The sequence below is a fragment of the Schistocerca nitens genome, chromosome 5 (genome assembly GCF_023898315.1).
Source record: "Schistocerca nitens isolate TAMUIC-IGC-003100 chromosome 5, iqSchNite1.1, whole genome shotgun sequence".
Classification (NCBI taxonomy): domain Eukaryota; kingdom Metazoa; phylum Arthropoda; class Insecta; order Orthoptera; family Acrididae; genus Schistocerca; species Schistocerca nitens.
Window position 1 is genome coordinate 268,321,882 of NC_064618.1, and position 21,140 is coordinate 268,343,021.

Here is a 21,140-nt window from a genome sequence, read left to right on the forward strand (position 1 = left end):
CAATACTGACCTTACGCCTTATCTTAGAAGAAAGATTAAGGAAAGGCAAACCTACGTTTTTAGCATTTGTAGATTTAGAGAAAGCTTTTGACAATGTTAACTGGAATACTCTCTTTCAAATTCTAAAGGTGACAGGGGTAAAATACAGGGAGCGAATGTCTATTTACAATTTGTACAAGAACCAGATGGCAGTTATAAGAGTCGAGGGGCACGAAAGGGAAGCAGTGGTTGGGAAGGGAGAGAGACAGGGTTGTAGCCTCTCCCCGATGTTAATCAATCTGTATATTGAGCAAGCAGTAAAGGAAACAAAAGAAAAATTCGGAGTAGGTATTAAAATCCATGGAGAAGTAATTAAAACTTTGAGGTTCGCCGACGACTTTGTAATTCTGTCAGAGACAGCAAAGGGTAAAAATCGTATAGGGAGACCAAGAGATGAATACATTAAGCAGATTCAGAAGAATGTAGGTTGCAGTAAGTACTGGGAGACGAAGAAGCTTGCACAGGATAGAGTAGCATGGAGAGCTGCATCAAACCAGTCTCAGGACTGAAGACTACAACCACAACAACATTCTAAGACATCACACACATCCATGCCCGAGGCAGGACTAGAACCTCCGACCGTAGCGGTCGCGCGGTTCCAGACTGAAGCGCCTAGAACCACTCGGCCACACCGGCCAGCTATCAGGAATCCGGTAAAACATCAAATCTCCGACGTCGCTGCGGCCGGAAAAAGATACTGCAAGAAATGGACCAACGATGCCTGAGGAGAATCGTCGAACCTGACAGAAGTGCAATTATTCCACAAATTGCTGCAGATTTCTATGCTGGGCCATCAATAAGTGTCAGCATGCGAACCATTCGACGAAACATCATCGATATGGTTTTGCGGAGCCGGAGGCCCACTCGTGTACCCTAGAGGACTGCGCGACAGGAACCTTTAGGCTCCTCCTGGTCCCGTCAACAGCGACGTAGGACTGTTGACCACTGGAAACATGTTGCGGGGTCGGACGAGCCTCTTTTCCAATTGTATCGAGCGGATGGACCTGTATGGGTATGGAAATAACCTCATGAATCCGTGGAACCTGCATGTCAGCAGGGTACTGTTAAGAAACGCATTTCATAAATACATTACTCAACAATGGTTATTATTCGATTAGCTCTTCAGAAACTGCAGCCTCTACGCCCTGTCGTGTTGTAAATCTGCAGTCACAGCTGCCCGTTACGCATTTTCGTTGTTGGTCTACAGGGCAACATCTGGAGATTCTATCTGCATCTACAGTAGCACTTGAGTAAACTATTGCTTCCTCTCTTCACGTCTCTACATATATAAACAAAGAAGTTTGTGAGCATTAACATTCCTATTTTACTTATCATGGGCGCTAGTGATATTACGATCCTAATCCTTTTGCATTCTCTTGTCATTTCCTGTACTGATATGTCTGTGATACGTTTCGCCGCCTGATAGTAGTAAGGTGCTGAGCGAAAATAAAATAATGTGTGGAGCAAAATCAGGCTCTTCATCCGGAACCGCGCGACTGCTACGGTCGCAGGTTCGAATCCTGCCTCGGCCATGGATGTGTGTGATGTCCTTATGTTAGTTAAGTTTAAGTAGTTCTAAGTTCTAGGTGACTGATGACCTCCGATGTTAAGTGCTCAGAGCCATTTGAACCACTAGCAAAATCATTTATTTATTTTCCTCAGAGGTCGGTTTTTAATTCACAAAATCACTGAATACTTGTTCGTACCCACAATTTACTCAAGCACAGGAATCCATGTAACACCGCGCACGGCTCAACAATACTAGATTTACTGTCGGTTTACTCACAGTAGGTCTCCTAATGTTTGGTAGTAAACTGTACTGATACTTATGACACACTGTGATGAAAGTTGGTCACAGTGTCAGTAACATGGGTGCAGGATTCACATTTAGTGTTGATTTTGGGCAAATTGTTTGACGGTGACCTGAGGCTCCTTGACGACTCGCATGCCTTTAGTATACGTTCATTACTACAGCCAGCATCACATCACTGTCAATTCATCGTCGTGTAGCTGTAGACCTCTTGGCGGAAAATAGCGTTTACAGTGTGTACGATAATGGAAAGCAAGTTATCAACAATGATACCAAAGAGGTCAACAGCTTGCATGGCACCTTTGTTGTACACTCCTGGAAATGGAAAAAAGAACACATTGACACCGGTGTGTCAGACCCACCATACTTGCTCCGGACACTGCGAGAGGGCTGTACAAGCAATGATCACACGCACGGCACAGCGGACACACCAGGAACCGCGGTGTTGGCCGTCGAATGGCGCTAGCTGCGCAGCATTTGTGCACCGCCGCCGTCAGTGTCAGCCAGTTTGCCGTGGCATACGGAGCTCCATCGCAGTCTTTAACACTGGTAGCATGCCGCGACAGCGTGGACGTGAACCGTATGTGCAGTTGACGGACTTTGAGCTAGGGCGTATAGTGGGCATGCGGGAGGCCGGGTGGACGTACCGCCGAATTGCTCAACACGTGGGGCGTGAGGTCTCCACAGTACATCGATGTTGTCGCCAGTGGTCGGCGGAAGGTGCACGTGCCCGTCGACCTGGGACCGGACCGCAGCGACGCACGGATGCACGCCAAGACCGTAGGATCCTACGCAGTGCCGTAGGGGACCGCACCGCCACTTCCCAGCAAATTAGGGACACTGTTGCTCCTGGGGTATCGGCGAGGACCATTCGCAACCGTCTCCATGAAGCTGGGCTACGGTCCCGCACACCGTTAGGCCGTCTTCCGCTCACGCCCCAACATCGTGCAGCCCGCCTCCAGTGGTGTCGCGACAGGTGTGAATGGAGGGACGAATGGAGACGTGTCGTCTTCAGCGATGAGAGTCGCTTCTGCCTTGGTGCCAATAATGGTCGTATGCGTGTTTGGCGCCGTGCAGGTGAGCGCCACAATCAGGACTGCATACGACCGAGGCACACAGGGCCAACACCCGGCATCATGGTGTGGGGAGCGATCTCCTACACTGGCCGTACACCACTGGTGATCGTCGAGGGGACACTGAATAGTGCACGGTACATCCAAACCGTCATCGAACCCATCGTTCTACCATTCCTAGACCGGCAAGGGAACTTGCTGTTCCAACAGGACAATGCACGTCCGCATGTATCCCGTGCCACCCAACGTGCTCTAGAAGGTGTAAGTCAACTACCCTGGCCAGCAAGATCTCCGGATCTGTCCCCCATTGAGCATGTTTGGGACTGGATGAAGCGTCGTCTCACGCGGTCTGCACGTCCAGCACGAACGCTGGTCCAACTGAGGCGCCAGGTGGAAATGGCATGGCAAGCCGTTCCACAGGACTACATCCAGCATCTCTACGATCGTCTCCATGGGAGAATAGCAGCCTGCATTGCTGCGAAAGGTGGATATACACTGTACTAGTGCCGACATTGTGCATGCTCTGTTGCCTGTGTCTATGTGCCTGTGGTTCTGTCAGTGTGATCATGTGATGAATCTGAACCCAGGAATGTGTCAATAAAGTTTCCCCTTCCTGGGACAATGAATTCACGGTGTTCTTATTTCCATTTCCAGGAGTGTATTTGTTGATCTCAACATAACGGAAAACTAACATTCTGGCCATGTTTACGTAGTGTTGTACAGTTATAGAGCGGTCTTCGCCCTGCAACACGTAATATACTATTACTAACACAAAGATGTGCTGTAATAAACTTCATTCGACTGGACAGGCATCTCTTGTTAGTTCAGAGGTCGGAGAAGGAAAGGGTATACCATCTCTATTACGATCACAAAATTAAAACCTTATTGAGTTCAAACCAACCTTCGAGTTGACGATAATATTACCTTTATGGCATAATCATTCTTGTCGCCCCTGTACTGGAATCATTAATGTTGATGTAGTACGTGCGTTTCGCGTGCTTCGGAACCCTAACTACCTTAATGTACTGTAAACAGTGTGTTCAATAATATTTCTCGCTTTCACAGTAATGTATTTAATAGCGCCACAGATCACCACCTCTTCTGTTTGGCGCTGCCGGAAAACCTTCAGCGCCCTTTGGTGGTTAATGAATGTCCAACACCTTGACGACTACTTGTTTCCTTGTCATTTAAACATTTTTGATGTTAACACTGTTGATTGCACTCGCGTTTTTAACGAATTTGACTGAAAGCATGATACTTTTTGCAGTCAAACTAGCCATCGAGTGCAGTTCACTTTGCAGTGCATAATGAGGGGTAAAAGTGCTCATCTCTTTAGCAGTCTGTATCGTCGGTATCAGTGGTTGCGATCGTGTTAATGTCTACCTACTAGAATTCTATTTATTAAATAACAGGCCAATTGAAGGAAATCTAAAATGGGGGTTTCGCAAGCACTTGGAACCAATTCGTTTGAAAATTTCGTCACTGTGTCGACAGGACGATAATTTAACACCCGTTGGAATCTTAAATGATGGGAGTCTAGCTGCAATAAAATTTTGCCCATATTTCTCGTGTAATGTCTAAATCAGTTTACAGTAATGTTAAGATTACTCTTGGAACAAGGTAACGACGTATGCTCTACAGCACTGTTTGGACTAGGTGAACAGCCATTCTATTTCCGGCTCTGTGTGCATTTTCAATGTAGTTTACATCTGAATCACTATTGCCAAAGCCACCGTACAGTGTGTGGCAAAGACTGCATAATGTATCATGTCAATCTCATAACTTCCTCTGTTTTGTCTGCTATGAAATGGTTTCTTATACGTCTCACAGTTATGATTTTCTTCTACGATACTTTAGCTCAGCGTCTCATAGTGCCATACTGCAATTCCGAAGGTCCTGGAACTTTGGGATTTTCTCTACCAAGTGTCGGTTTTTCATTTCTAGAAATGAATGCATGAAAAAGTTAAGTTGCACCGCGTTTCGGAATTCACCTTATGGTCCTGACTGGGCTGATGCTCCCTACCATGACTTCCTCTCCTGTACCAAGATCTCCATCTTAGAACAGTACTTGCGCCATTTGTTGAATACATTCCAACCTCTGTCTTTAACAACAGTTTTTATCCTCTATAGTTCCTTCCAGTGCCACAGAAGTTATTCCCTGATATTGTAACACATTTCCTGTCATTCTAACCCATTTTGCTCTATACATTCCGTCTCCCGAAATTTATACAGAGAACCTCTACAATTCTGATAAGTTCGACTAATTTCCAATATTATTTAGTTTGCAAACGTAAGGTTATGGTATGAAGATTAGCATCTCCATAACGAAAGTAATGTCAGTGGGAAAGAGATATAAACGGATTGAGTGCCAAATAGGAGGAACAAAGTTAGAACAGGTGGACGGTTTCAAGTACTTAGGATGCGTATTCTCACAGGATGGCAACATAGTGAAAGAACTGGAAGCGAAGTGTAGCAAACACAAAGCTAATGCAGTGAGCGCTCAGCTACGATCTACTCTCTTCTGCAAGAAGGAAGTCAGTACCAAGACTAAGTTATATGTGCACCGTTCAATCTTTCGATCAACTTCGTTGTATGGGAGCGAAAGCTGGGTGCATTTAGGTTACCTTATCAATAAGGTTGATGTTACGGATATGAAAGTAGCTAGGATGATTGCATGTACTAGTAGATGGGAACAATGGCAAAAGGGTGTCCACAATGAGGAAATCAAAGAAAAACTGGGAATGAACTCTATAGATGTAGCAGTCAGGGCGAACAGGCTTAGATGGTGGGGTCATGTTACACGCATGGGAGAAGCAAGGTTACCCAAGAGACTCATGGGTTCAGCAGTAGAGTGTAGGAATAGTCGGGGTAGACCAAGGAGAAGGTACCTGGATTCGGTTAAGAATGATTTTGCAGTAATAGGCTTAACATCAGAAGAGGCACCAATGTTAGCACTGAATAGAGGATCATGGAGGAATTTTATAAGGGGGACTATGCTCCAGACTGAACGCTGAAAGGCATAATCAGTCTTAAACGATGATGATGATGATGATGATTTAGTGTACCACATCTCGAAAGCTTCAATCCTCCCCTGTTCATTGGATTCCATATTTGAAGTTCCTTATACCTAGCAATATTAATCCGCCCATCGGTATCATTTATTTTCCACGGACCGACCTATAGCACAAAGGGACAGTGTATGTTATTTCATAAACCTGTCGACACTCCGCTAATACTGTTTCTTGTCACCTACCGCGAAGAGTCTCTCTTGTGGGTCCGTGACCCATTCGGCTTTCAAACTAAGTTCAAAATAACTTTGGTTGGATACTCGGATCATCCAGTGTAGCACAAAACACTTTTTTGTATCATACTTTTATTTAGCCTTACGTCTAGTGTTGAAGGCAGTTCAGTATTGACAAATAATCACAATATACACGGAACGGGAATCATTACATCACTAAAATGATTTACAGTATCCTCTGCCTAACTTTTCTCATACTTACTTCAGACAGAACTGTCTAAAGTTGAACAACTTAACTAGTACCTCCACTATTGCATGAAGCTTCGGAACTGAATCCAGTTGACGTCGACTTCTTGTCGCGATATTTTGACGGACAGCCATCCTGAGGTGAGTGTTTTGCTTTGGGGATTAAGAGTTCACATTCCTATATTTGCAGGGGTCTAGCTGCCACAACCTGTCACAAACTACGGTCGTCGTTTGAATGTTGGTGCACTGGGCACGTATGTCTGACCGAGACAGCCTTGCAAAGAAACCCATAGTTTGTGTTAAGAGATAATGGATACTCTCCACAACACATCAGCGCAGCTTTAAGGAAGAAGAAACGTGACGACCGCAAGATCAAGAGGAGAAGGAGCGGTTAAAGTCCAGGACGTTCCTCCCGTTTGTCGGCAATATTTCGTCGAAATTGGGCAGAATATTAAGAAAACATCAAGTCAAAGTAATCTTCCACCCATTTACAAAGATGTATGCTGTGCTCGATTCGGCAAAGGCCGACCTGGGATTGCGGAATGTTGGACTCGGGAGAATACCTTGTAAGTGCGCCAAAGCCTTCATTGGTCAGGCAACGCGCACAGTGTGTGGAAGTTGCGTTGAACGTTACCGCCACACACTAGTTTCGCAGCCCAGAAAGTCAGCCATGGCTGAGCATTGTATCTCCACAGGACATTCCATGGGTTACTCTACAATGGATTCAGTTGGATAAGCCGTGGGACACGATGATTTCATTAATATATTGGGAATGAAAACATTTAATGATTAATGACATGACCAATGAAAGTTTTTTTTTATGGGGCGCGAAACTCGACAGAGGTTGCTCATGTAGTAGCTGTCTTTACGCGTCATTTTCCTGTTTAAAGTTTGTGATGTGACCTAACAATCTCAATCATTGTAATTATGTTTTCATGTTTGTATGTTAGCGCCTAAGTGTGTATTGTCTCCTGTCTGAAGAGCGGGTTGAGTGTACCGCTGCGCCCCCCCCCCCTCCCCCCAGCCCATGTGGGCAAGAAAGAATGAAATCACAATAAAGAAAAAGAAACCTATCAATCGTCAGTGTAAAACCTCACTTGAAAATGGCAGTATGGTTGTGAACCGCGACACCATGGCAAGAAGTTATCGGCTGCAATCCCGAAACTTAATGGAACACTGTTTAAATTGCGAAAATTTCAAGAACTGTAATATTTTCACTGCTTTTCGAGAAGCCGATACCTTTGCAGCCAATCTCACCACTGCCTTGGCATCGATATTGTCATAACTTCGAACTTCGTGCATCCTCGTAGCTCTCGTGAGTGATCGGTTTGAAACTCGTGGTGCCTCCAAAACGCAGCTGCAACTGCGATCAGATCTTGCGTCGAATGAAACCAATGTAGGCACGACGGATCACATCGCTTCACATAATCGCCTAACATCGGATCGCGAGAAAGCCGGATCTAATCTAGGTGTAGTCTGATGAACAAGAAAACGGGAAGTGGCAGAAACACAGCGGACAGTTAGGCTCCATTAGCTCCGCTGCCAAAGTAAACACTAACGGCGGACTCCTCCAACGCGTACCAAAATATGTCGTTGTCGCTGAAGCAAAGCCGCCGGGCGAGCATCTGTGTAAACGGCCGGTCGACCGGCGTTATTACCTCGGCGATAAATCGCAGACCAGCGCTCCCGGGGGCAGCAATTACATTCCATTAGCGGCGGCGACTTCGTCTCTGCCGCGCGCTGCGACAATTTCCCGGCCACGCGGGGATTTTCATGGGTCGCTAATTTCGGCTCGCCTCGCGCCCGAGGAAGAAGGGAAAGGGATTTGAGGAGAACGGAGAGGAAAACAGGCAAAAAAAAAGGAGACGGGCTCGAAAAAAGTACGGGGTTTATTACGGGATGTAGAATAAAACTCGTTTCGTAGGAAGTGGCTCATAAGGATTTCCTACGCGACGTCGGCCGGCGGGGCATTCGTTTTGCGGAACGGCCGCCCTAAGCGACCTAACTGCTACTTTGTGCGCGCCGGCTAAACAAGGAAATAACTTCTTTCCATGCGTCGCGAGTGCTGTTATTACGAGGCACCGCGTTCGCGCGTGTGCTGATTTACTCGGGACAGCGAATTCTTCTCGTCGGTGCCGCGGTTTGCGACCGCCGTACTGGGGGAGATGGAGTAAACAGAACAACCGTCCATTCTTCATTTGTTAAGCTCAGCCTTTAATTTCAGACGGTACTCTGCTGACGGACACTTCCCAACCCTATTTTTTAATCTTACACTCCTGGAAATGGAAAAAAGAACACATTGACACCGGTGTGTCAGACCCACCATACTTGCTCCGGACACTGCGAGAGGGCTGTACAAGCAATGATCACACGCACGGCACAGCGGACACACCAGGACCCGCGGTGTTGGCCGTCGAATGGCGCTAGCTGCGCAGCATTTGTGCACCGCCACCGCCGCCGTCAGTGTCAGCCAGTTTGCCGTGGCATACGGAGCTCCATCGCAGTCTTTAACACTGGTAGCATGCCGCGACAGCGTGGACGTGAACCGTATGTGCAGTTGACGGACTTTGAGCGAGGGCGTATAGTGGGCATGCGGGAGGCCGGGTGGACGTACCGCCGAATTGCTCAACACGTGGGGCGTGAGGTCTCCACAGTACATCGATGTTGTCGCCAGTGGTCGGCGGAAGGTGCACGTGCCCGTCGACCTGGGACCAGACCGCAGCGTCGCACGGATGCACGCCAAGACCGTAGGATCCTACGCAGTGCCGTAGGGGACCGCACCGCCACTTCCCAGCAAATTAGGGACACTGTTGCTCCTGGGGTATCGGCGAGGACCATTCGCAACCGTCTCCATGAAGCTGGGCTACGGTCCCGCACACCGTTAGGCCGTCTTCCGCTCACGCCCCAACATCGTGCAGCCCGCCTCCAGTGGTGTCGCGACAGGCGTGAATGGAGGGACGAATGGAGACGTGTCGTCTTCAGCGATGAGAGTCGCTTCTGCCTTGGTGCCAATGATGGTCGTATGCGTGTTTGGCGCCGTGCAGGTGAGCGCCACAATCAGGACTGCATACGACCGAGGCACACAGGGCCAACACCCGGCATCATGGCGTGGGGAGCGATCTCCTACACTGGCCGTACACCACTGGTGATCGTCGAGGGGACACTGAATAGTGCACGGTACATCCAAACCGTCATCGAACCCATCGTTCTACCATTCCTAGACCGGCAAGGGAACTTGCTGTTCCAACAGGACAATGCACGTCCGCATGTATGCCGTGCCACCCAACGTGCTCTAGAAGGTGTAAGTCAACTACCCTGGCCAGCAAGATCTCCGGATCTGTCCCCCATTGAGCATGTTTGGGACTGGATGAAGCGTCGTCTCACGCGGTCTGCACGTCCAGCACGAACGCTGGTCCAACTGAGGCGCCAGGTGGAAATGGCATGGCAAGCCGTTCCACAGGACTACATCCAGCATCTCCACGATCGTCTCCATGGGAGAATAGCAGCCTGCATTGCTGCGAAAGGTGGATATACACTGTACTAGTGCCGACATTGTGCATGCTCTGTTGCCTGTGTCTATGTGCCTGTGGTTCTGTCAGTGTGATCATGTGATGTATCTGACCCCAGGAATGTGTCAATAAAGTTTCCCCTTCCTGGGACAATGAATTCACGGTGTTCTTATTTCAATTTCCAGGAGTGTAGTTAGAGCTCATTTCAGGCTGTTCATGCTTCTTCAGTTCTGACCACAAGATATTATCCATATTTTTCATATTTTTATCTTTTTGTCAAGAGGTGATTTATACGGTCCACCTCCAATTAACAGGTCAGTGGATCACGGAAGACCAGTGCCTCCCAAGACCTTGCTTTTCCCTTGCTAGCACAATCTGAACTAATCAGCCAGCCTAATTATGCCAGTTCATTAGCTGCTGGCAGTGAAGTAGTGACTTCTATTACGAAAACACACGTTAATGACCGGAGCCCATGCAATGCAATGGAACTGGCTCACGGCAGATAATTTTCGAATGGTCAGTGGACATCGCTAATCGCATAAACCCGGTCGAGGAATTACATATGTTTTGGCGATTAGTAAGGAAGATATAAGTTTTAACGTCCTGTCGACAGCAAGGTCGTTAAACACAGAACACAAGACCCGATTGGCAAACGGAGGGAAGGAAACTGGACGTGCGTTTCGACTTCAGTGATTTAGCAAAGTCACGGAAAATCTATATCTGACTGTCTTCTTTTATTTTCTTGCGAGAACAATCACAGAACGTTAGAGAATCGTTACCAGTTTCGACCTACCAGTGGCCATGAGACTATCTATACACAAAAGTGAGACAACAAGGATCATTATCTATTATATCTACATGTATGCTGTTTGGTTGTCTGGAATCTCCTTCAAAACCCCTCAATCGATCTCAACCAAACAGCAGGCTTCACGAGTATCAGCACTCTGGAGTTTATAACATCCTCGCTCCAATAGTAGAAGAGATACGAACAAAAATGTGTTCCTTGTTTAGCCTCGTGCAGAGGCTGCCTGCATGACAGGCATGTTGTGTGGAAACAGTATCGGTCTGCTTTGTAGGGCAGCCTACATGTCAGGGGCAAGAAACAGTTTCCCGGGCACTGATGTGTACAGTGCCCTGCATGACAGGCATTGTGTGCTTCCTTATGACCCTGCTTTACATGGTGGCTTGTCAGACAGGGCAAATAAATGTTTCTGAAGCCCACGATGTATAGCCTACCCTGTATGACAGACATGTTGTGGGAGCAGTATTCACGTGCTTTATGAACTGCACGTCAGCGGCTACATGTGCGGATGAGCATAACTGTAAACAGGTTGAGATGGGTAGACATGATGGACAGAGCGAGGTGGAGGAGGAAATGAACTGAGAGAGGAGGGAGAGATGCATGAGGCATGTGGAAGGTATAGAGAGGTGATGGGCAGGTGCAAAAGGAAGAAGGGAGCTGAAATGGACAAGCAATGTACTCACATGTGACAGCATTATCTGCACCTGGAGGTTTGAAAGAGGCCACATTGTGGAATCATGCAATATCCAGATTTGTGGACAGTCACAGTGACCCTACGTTGGACTGCATAAGGATGTGAGTTCATGTATACTCATCGTCAAGGTCCTGGTAGACCACATCTCGCCATGAAAACAAAGGATGGCTGTGATATGCTTCCCATCTGTACTCCACATTCAAGAGCAAATAATGGACTTACTGCAACATCCTGTCTCATCCTACAACACTACTCAGAGACAAGCAGCAACCAGACTGGGGAGTTACTGTCCCATGTGTATGCTGCCAACAACACCACAATACAAAGTCTGCTTTTTGAGTGGTACTGTGACCAGGAAACATAGACTGCTGGTAACCCACGTCGCACTGTGTTCAGCAATGAATCACGAGTGTACGCTACCACAGATGACCTTCGTCGGCGAGTATAGTGGTAAAGTCGGGAGATGTCCCATTCTTGTAACGTTACAGCAATGTTACTCCCGGCGTCAAGGTGTGAGGAACCAGAGGGTACGATTTCAGGTCATGGGTGGTAGTGATTGAGAGCAATCTGACCCACAACGGTAGAGGAATCATGGCTTCTTTGGGCCACCTCAGTGAAAATTGGTTTAAAACTTCTGTTGTTGTTTTCGAACTAAGATATAAATGTATAAAAATGTTATTCGAACAGCTGTTTTTGTGTAAAAGGCAAAAAAATTTTAACCAAAAATAGCAAAATACGATAAAAATTCTTCTAAGACTTTCAATTCGAGATGCTAGTAAACGTGTTGTGTAGTACGAGCCATACAGAAAGTTATATGATTTTAAATAAAAAGGTGTTTCTCGTGGTTCACAAGCAAATATAACATTTTTTTATCAAAAATACAATATAATAAAAAAAACTGAAGTAAAACCTTACAACAGAAATGTAACTTTGCTATCGAAAGCAGTGTTTTTGTTCCTTCACTCGACACAGGCTAGATAAAAAATACCTCATTATAATACAATGAATCTTCATTGTCTGCAAGAAGTTCATGTTTCGTGCCCTTACATTGTTCACATTTGAATCAGTTTTTTCTCAAAAAAAAAATCCCCAGAAAAGATATTAGTTTGAAAACCCTACCTGGGTTGTCGTAGATGTCTGCTGAATCCCTAAAACAGATTTTGATCTCCTTATCAGTCTAGTTCTTAGCACATTAAAACGATTGATAGCAACCCCTTCAGTCGTTTTGCCCTCCAAGACAAAGGAAACTGCCTGCTTCATTCCAGTCTAAGAACACTCCCCTCGATCCTCACTGGCAGGCTTCTTTTTGAGCCTTGGTATTGCGCTCTAAAACAAACAAAAATATTTAAATATATGGCCCATACCACCCGACAGTGGTACGACCCATGCTACTCGACTTACATTGTACACTAAAACGTGGTGGAAACAACGGCAAACACGAGAAATATCAAGGAACCCATACTTCCCACCGGGTGCTAACAGCCATTGCTCTATGTAACGGACATCCTACGTCCCCATGTGTTACCTTTCATGCATCATCTCACGGTGCCATTTTCCAACAGACAATGCTTGTCCGCTCATGGCACATGTTTCAATGAACCGTCTGCATGGTATTGAGGTACTCCTGTGGCCAACAAGGTCTGCATATTTGTCAAATGGTTCAGATGGCTCTGAGCACTATGGGATTTAACATCTATGGTCATCAGTCTCCTAGAACTTAGAACTGCTTAAACCTAACCTAAGGACATCAAACACATCGATGCCCGAGGGAGGATTCGAACCTGCGACCGTAGCGGTCACGCGGTTAAACACTGAAGCGCCTAGAACCGCACGGCCACACGGGCCGGCAATCTGTCCCTGATAGAACATGTCTGGAACCAGCTGGGACGTCGACTCCGTGCCAGTGCTAGGACGCAGGATATCAAGGAACAATTACAATAGCTGTAGGCCAGCTTGTTTCAGGAGAGTATACAACGGATTTATGAAACGCTTCCCAACCGAATCACGGTGATGCGTCATTCCTTTCGACACATCGGAATTAAACACATAACCAGTTTGCAGTTGTCAAACACTTCTTTATTAGAAACACACGCTGTTAATAAAAGCAAGAGTAACACTATTATAGTAAAAGGCACCTGGCCTATAGAACCAGCAGCAGTACTCAGATTGAAACATTAATGCATTTAAATGTGGCAGACCCAGATCTGTCAGAATTTACTCAGGCAATATTCACTAATTAAAACAATGTTCAAAAAACCCCATTAGTAAAATTTAAATGACATAACTTAATGCTTCGTGACTTACATAGGAACTGGCTTCCCATGGACTGATTTTAATCAATTGTAACAAATTGAAGTATTATCCGATTAATGCACTCGGCTAACCTTCCCTTTAGTATTACTCACAGGTACGAGGTTAACATACATTTCACGGCCAGCGTATGATAATAGCATGTTAAATAGTCTTAACATGAGGCCGTTTGAATTCTTTCAAAATCTACTCAGGCAATTTTCACTAATTAAAACAATGTTAATTAATCAAATTTAACTGACATGACTAAAGGCTTCATGACTCACATAGGAACTGGCTTACACAACCCATATCAAATTCTAAAACTGCTTCCATGGACTGATTTTAAGCAATTGTCACAAATTAAAGGTATTATCAGATTAAGACATTCGACTAAGCTCCTCTTTAGTATTACTCACAGCTACGAGGTTCACATACATTTCATGGCCAGAATATAATAATAGAATATTAAATAGTCTTAACATGGAGCCATTACAATTTTTACGTTGATAATTAGTGATGGACGCGAGCAGACCGAAAGGTGCTACCAGATAGAGGAGATTCACGGACGAGAAGGTGAAATGGAGCTGTACTCAAGGTTGGGTTACAATTAAACTTTCAGAAAACCACAACGCTCCACCGGAAAGATGGAACTGCACGCCACTAACAACGTAACCACAGACATCTACATCTACATCCATACTCCGCAAGCCACCCAACGGTGTGTGGCGGAGGGCACTTTACCTGCCACTGTCATTACCTCCCTTTCCTGTTCCAGTCGCGTATGGTTCGCGGGAAGAACGACTGCCGGAAAGCCTCTGTGCGCGCTCGAATCTCTCAAATTTTACATTCGTTATCTCCTCGGGAGGTATAAATAGGGGAAAGCAATATATTCGATACCTCATCCAGAAACGTACCCTCTCGAAACCTGGACAGCAAGCTACCCCGCGATGCAGAGCGCCTCTCTTGCAGAGTCTGCCCCTTGAGTTTGCTAAACATGTCTGTAACGCTATCACGCTTATCAAATAACCCTGTGTCGAAACGCGCCGCTCTTCTTTGGATCTTCTCTATCTTCCCTGTCAACTCGACCTGGTACGGATCCCACACTGATGAGCAATACTCAAGTATAGGTCGAACGAGTGTTTTGTAAGCCACCTCCTTTGTCGATGGACTACATAAAGGACTCTCCCAATGAAGGTAAAATGGAGCTATACTCAAGTTTGGGCTACAATTAAGCTTTCAGAAAAACACAACGCTCCACCGGAAAGATGGAACTGCACGCCACTAACAACGTAACGACTGACATGTACATCTTCCACCGTGAAACCCGATCGGAGTTTGCGGCAGACAACATTCTGGCGCATCAGATAGACCAACATATCTGCCCAAGTGATTATAAATAAACCTTTAATTATACACGACACCAATGAACCGAAGTCTGACTAACCTAGATGAGCACTTGCCCAGTAACGGCTCTTAACATTTGATTAGCCAGTTCTCTAGAACAGAGAAATAAAATAATAATACAGGAACAGGAAGTAGGAAGTTATTTCGGCCCGCTCTTGAACGTCAGACACAGGTACATTTGGCATTACCTCTAGCTACGCATTAAGCACGACTTAATGTCTTATTTGTTGTGCGTAGCTAGTAGTCCCTTAAATACCGTCAACATATCAGGCGCCCAGACCAAGTACAGTGACATATAACTGAAACAACCAAGATAGTTCTCACAAGGGAACCTCCCCATCGCACGCCCCCTCAGAATTAGTTATAAGTTGGCACAGTGGATAGGCCTTGAAAAACTGAACACAGATCAATCGAGAAAACAGGAAGAAGTTGTATGGAACTATGAAAAAATAAGCAAAATATGCAAACTGAGTAGTCCATGTGTAAGATAGGTGACAATTAGGTGGGTGTAAACCGATGAGCGCCGTGGTCCCGTGGTTAGCGTGTGCAGCTGCGGAACGATAGGTCCTAGGTTCAAGTCTTACCTCGGGAGAAAATTTTAATTTTTTGTTGTCAGACAATTATCAAAGTTCAGGCACTCACATATTATCAACTTCGCTCTCCAAAATTCCAGGACATGTTCAGTTTTGCTTGGACATATGCAGGATTTGATGGTCTACACACGGAAAAATTTGAAAACTTTAAAAACATGTTTTGACAGAAAAAAATGGTTCAAATGGCTCTGAGCACTATGGGACTCAACATCTTAGGTCGTAAGTCGTTTTGACAGAGCACAGACAAAACTGTGCGACTGTGAAACTGTTTCATTCATTTGTTGCAGTTTATGTGACAAACTCTTATGTTTTCACACTTTTTTTGGAGTGATTATCACATTCACAAGAAAACCTAAATTGGGCAAGGTAGAAGAATCTTTTTACCCATTCATCAAATGTACAAGTTAGGTGGGTCGACAACATATTCCTGTCATGTGACGCACATGCCGTCACCAGTGTCGTAGAGAATATATCAGACGTGTTTTCCTGTGGAGGAATCGGTTGACCTATGACCTTGCAATCAAATGTTTTCGGTTTCCATTGGACAGGCACGTCCTTTGGGCTACTAATCGCACGGTTTTGCGGTGCGGTCGCAAAACACAGACACTAAACTTATTACACTGAACGGAGACGTCAATGAACGAACGGACAGATCATAACTTTGCAAAAATAAAGAAAGTAAATTTTTCACTCTAGGGAAGATTTGAACCAAGCACCTCTCGTTTCACAGTTGCTCACGCTAACCACGGGACCACGGCTCCATTAGTTCATGCTATCCTTGATGTTGCCTATCTTGCACATGGGCTACTCAGTTTGTATATTTTGCTTAGTTTTTTCATAGTTCCACACAACTTCTTCCTGTTTTCTCGATTGATCTGTGTTCAGTTTTTCAAGGCCTATCCACTGTGCCAACTTATAACTAATTCTGAGGGGGCGTGCGATGGGGAGGTTCCCTTGTCAGTGCTCTCGGGTATTCAATTAAGGTGAACAGAACCCACCAAGAAACATTTCGACAACTCCTGTTCGTTCACTTTGAGTAACATGTAACAGACGCGAAGGAAATCTGTCCTTCAAATGTCCAGGAAATTCCAATCACCGTCGGCAGCGGATCTGCATTCAAACGGCTAAACACGCCGCAGCAGCTGCCCACGCTCCTTCGTCGTACCGACTCGGTCACTCGCCAGCGCCACACGTCAGTGTCGCTCACACGGCTGGTAGCCGAACGCAAGCCCCTGCAGAGCGCGCGCGCCGCAGTTAAACAGACGTCCGCCAAAGATGCGAAGAAGACCAGCAGGCATCGAAAATCGACTCGCCACGATCGGGATGACAATCGATGGACACTGGTGCCAGCAGCGCACCAGCTCACACGGCATGCGTGCGGCCAGAGAGGGAGCAAATTCATGCTCACAAGTGGGCTGAAACAGTCCAGTTGCTTGTAAATATGACTCGGTTTCGTAATTTTTGAATATCATCAAATATCGCCTGGAGTCGTGAAGTTTCATTTCGTATCCTCATTCTCCTCTGGGTGCTTTAACTTTTTTGCCAGCCAGTGCACTAACACGTCTAGTTTCACGAGGATGGAACCGATAGTCGGCCGTGACCTTATACACAGCCAGTCACCTTAATGTGACCACTGCCAGCGTTCGACGTCAACGTGGAACAACCATTCACACACAACAGGTGGCAGCACTAGCAGTGGATAGAATATGAAACATGTAAGGGGGGGGGGGATGCGGAAAACAGTGTAGTCATTGTCGTAGTGCGGAAACGGAGCGCTTTATCTGATGTCCAAAAGCGAACCATCATTGGGCCAACGGTGGAAGCATTTCCGAAACGGCTAAGTTTGTTAACTTTTCTCACGCCGCCGAGGTTAAAGTATACAGTGCATGACAAAATGGCGCTACCCGAAAGCGGCCCCGAGGCAACTGTGGTATACCAAGGGTCACAGATCACAGGGGTGAACGCCTGCGAAGATGTGTACGGATGAATGGGCGTGCAAATTTTGAGCAACTGACCGCCCAGATGAACCTGGTGGCTACCAACAGTGTCTGCTCAACTACCGTTCAGCGAAACGTTACTGCGTATCGGCCGCTCCCACGCTAACTTGGTTCATGCAGCTATGCTGATTGCTGTTCATTGGCGACTGAGGCTGGAATTTTTATGTCACTACCGCGTCGGGTGATGCTGAGGGAATTAGATTAGGAAATGAGACACTTAAAGTAGTAAAGGAGTTTTGCTATTTGGGGAGCAAAATAACTGATGATGGTCGAAGTAGAGAGGATGTAAAATGTAGAATGGCAATGGCAAGGAAAGCGTTTCTGAAGAAGAAAAATCTGTTAACATCATGTATAGATTAAAATATCAGGAAGTCGTTTCTGAAAGTATTTGTATGGAGTGTAGCCATGTATGGAAGTGAAACGTGGACGATAAATATTTAAGACAAGAAGAGAATAGAAGCATTCGAAATGTGGTGCTACAGAAGAATGCTGAAGATTAGATAGGTAGATCACATAACTAATGAGGAGGTATTGAATAGAATTGGGGAGAAGAGGAGCTTGTGGCACAACTTGACTAGAAGAAGGGATTGGTTGGTAGGACATGTTCTGAGACATCGAGGGATCACCAATTTATTATTGGAGGGCAGCGTGGAGGGTAAAAATCGTAGAGGGAGACCAATAGATGAATACACTAAGCAGATTCAGAAGGATGTAGGCTGCAGTAGGTACTGGGAGATGAAGAAGCTTGCTCAGGATAGAGTATCATGGGGAGCTGCATCAAACCAGTCTGTGGACTGACGACCACAACAACAACAACAACCGCAGCTGTACGCCCACTGAGTGGCGACAGGTGGCCTTTCGAGATAAATCACGTTTTCTGCTCCGTCGGACATAGCCTGTTGGCGTGTAATGCGTGAAACGTCTGAAAGCAAACACCCTGCAAAAATCGTCGGAAGGGAAATATTTTCGTAGCATTTCCTGGGTAATCTCGTCATTCCGGAAAGCACAGTGGATCAACACAGGTACGAATCTGTCCTTGAGGACCACGGATAATGTCCACCACTGCGTGCAGTTTGTTTCTTCTCGAGATGGCATTCAGCAGCAGGGCAATGGAACCTGTCACACATCCTGCAATGCACGTGCGTGATTCGAGGAGCACCAGGATGAGTTTACGGTACTTCCCTGGCTACAAAACTCCCGCATTTAAACATAGTAGAGAATCCTTTGGACCACCTCTCTCGAGCTGTTCGCGCCGTGGATCCTCAACAGAGAAACTTAGAGCAGCTGGCTGCAGCGCAAGAGGCGTCTTGACTCCATATCCCTGACCGTAACTTCCATCACCTCACCAACTCTCTTTCCGCACGTCCGCGCTGCAAAAGCTTGCTATTCAGGCTTTTGACAGTTGGACATATTACTGTGACTCGACAGTCTACTTGGAACGATCCAGGCGTAAAGGTAAAGTAATTTCATGAATCGACGGAAAACCCAAATTAGGATGAAGGGATGGAGATTGGAACATCCACCATTCTGCATACACAGCAGGTTTCTTTAATGCATACTAACTTGATTGAGTAATCCCTAGTGTCAAATTTATTTAATAATCTACAAAGCTAGTGCTACACTATCTATTTATTCGTCACTTAGGACCACTTCACGCCCTACACACACATTAAGCGGTTCTAGGCGCTACAGTCTGGAACCGCGTGACCGCTACGGTCGCAGGTTCCAATCCTGCCTCGGGCATGGATGTGTGTAATGTCCTTAGGTTAGTTAGGTTTAAGTAGTTCTAAGTTCTAGGGGACTGATGACCTCAGAAGTTAAGTCGCATAGTGCTCAGAGCCATTTGAACCATTTGAACACACATTAAGTCATGCTGTAGCGCTACAGACAATATTATCTGACATACAGGAACATAACGATGATGTTGGGCTTCGATTTTTTGCACTGTGACTTCTCGTCTGCTTGCCTGAAAAACTGAGTTAGATGAGTAAGGTGTCGAACTCAGAAAGTGGATAAGGTGTTACTATTATGCATTTACAGAGTTTTGGAAGTAAGGTTTCCCAGAATAGGAAAAGACAACATTATAATGCGTAAGCGTTGTGGCAAGTGAAAGAGATATTTCACTATTTCCGTAACATTTTTTTCCAAACCCGTACTCAATGTTATCTACCTTACCTGTCAGTACATAAAGTTCGTTGCTCAACAGGATATTTTAACTGCATTTTTAAATAAGTTCGTTTTACTAGCATCTTTAAACTCCTTTGCCAAATTATTTCGCAGTTTAGTTCCTTGGAAGAAAATGATGTTTATAGTTTTATTTTTTCATTCTTGGTAATGTAAATTCAATCCATAACTTGATCCAAGGTCACGGACAGGACTATTTGTGCACTAATTATCAACCTAATTTTCGATGTGCATAACGGATTGGAAAATGTAGTCAGAGGATGTAGTTGAGATACCCAATGTTTTGAACAGGTTTTTAGTACGATTATTTCTGATTAATATTCTTCTGTTCTGTAGTTATGTGCATTTGTTCCCCAGAAAAGGAATCCCACAGCGAAGAACTGACGGTACGTGTGAATACACGGCTCTTACACACTCATGACAAGACTCGACGGGCATAACATGCTGACAGCATTCTGTTTGCTAGTATCACGGCATGTTCAGCCCCATCCAACAGAGGATCAACATTCATTCCTAGAAATTTCGTGTTTGTTGCTCATAACGGAACCTTCTACATTTAATTTGACAGTGTCAGTTTTCTTCGATCTGAGACATATGGTGGCGTTTTTCTTTAAATCAATATAACGCCGACCCCGCGACTAACACTATTGTGAAAGACATGTACGAGTATCAGAAAGAGTAGCGGTCCTAATACGCTACCTTGAGGAACTCCTCCACTAATATATATTGGTTCTGATCAGTATTCACCATACAGTTCAGTCTTGCTTGAGGTTTGATCTTTGCACTCCATTTGCTAGGTGCTGCAGTCGGTTCCGCCAGGTTTCCATCGCGTTATCAATATATAAGTATAGGTGTAGTATAGTAAGTACATATCGGAGCTATGGATAGCCGGTTATTTTAATGGGCGTCCAGTGCATTAACAAGACGACATTTCGACCGCTGGCGATCCACAGGCGGTCCACTGTCCCCAAGACCAACTTAGGGGACGTCCATCAATTTGTAACCTCCACACTACATTCGTTTCTGTAGAAATACGGCCCAACTTTACCTCCCACTACATAAAAGTCTACATATTACCACAACTATGTCCCAACAAACTGTTATCCAACTTAAACTCGTATGCTAACCTTCGACTAAACAGAACCTAATTTGAACTGAACTGTAACTGGTCTGAATACAACTTGTCGTCGTACTAAATTTGCAAGTGAAGTAAAAAAAAGTATCCGGACCTAATCAAAATTTCCACTTACGTCTTG

At 45.5% G+C, this 21,140-nt stretch overlaps 1 protein-coding gene across 1 annotated transcript in view; it reads left to right on the forward strand.

Moving 5' to 3' along the window:
- LOC126259740 (uncharacterized) overlaps positions 1 to 21,140 on the forward strand; it is a 459,982-nt gene that overhangs the window by 61,584 nt on the left and 377,258 nt on the right. The window lies entirely within an intron of this gene.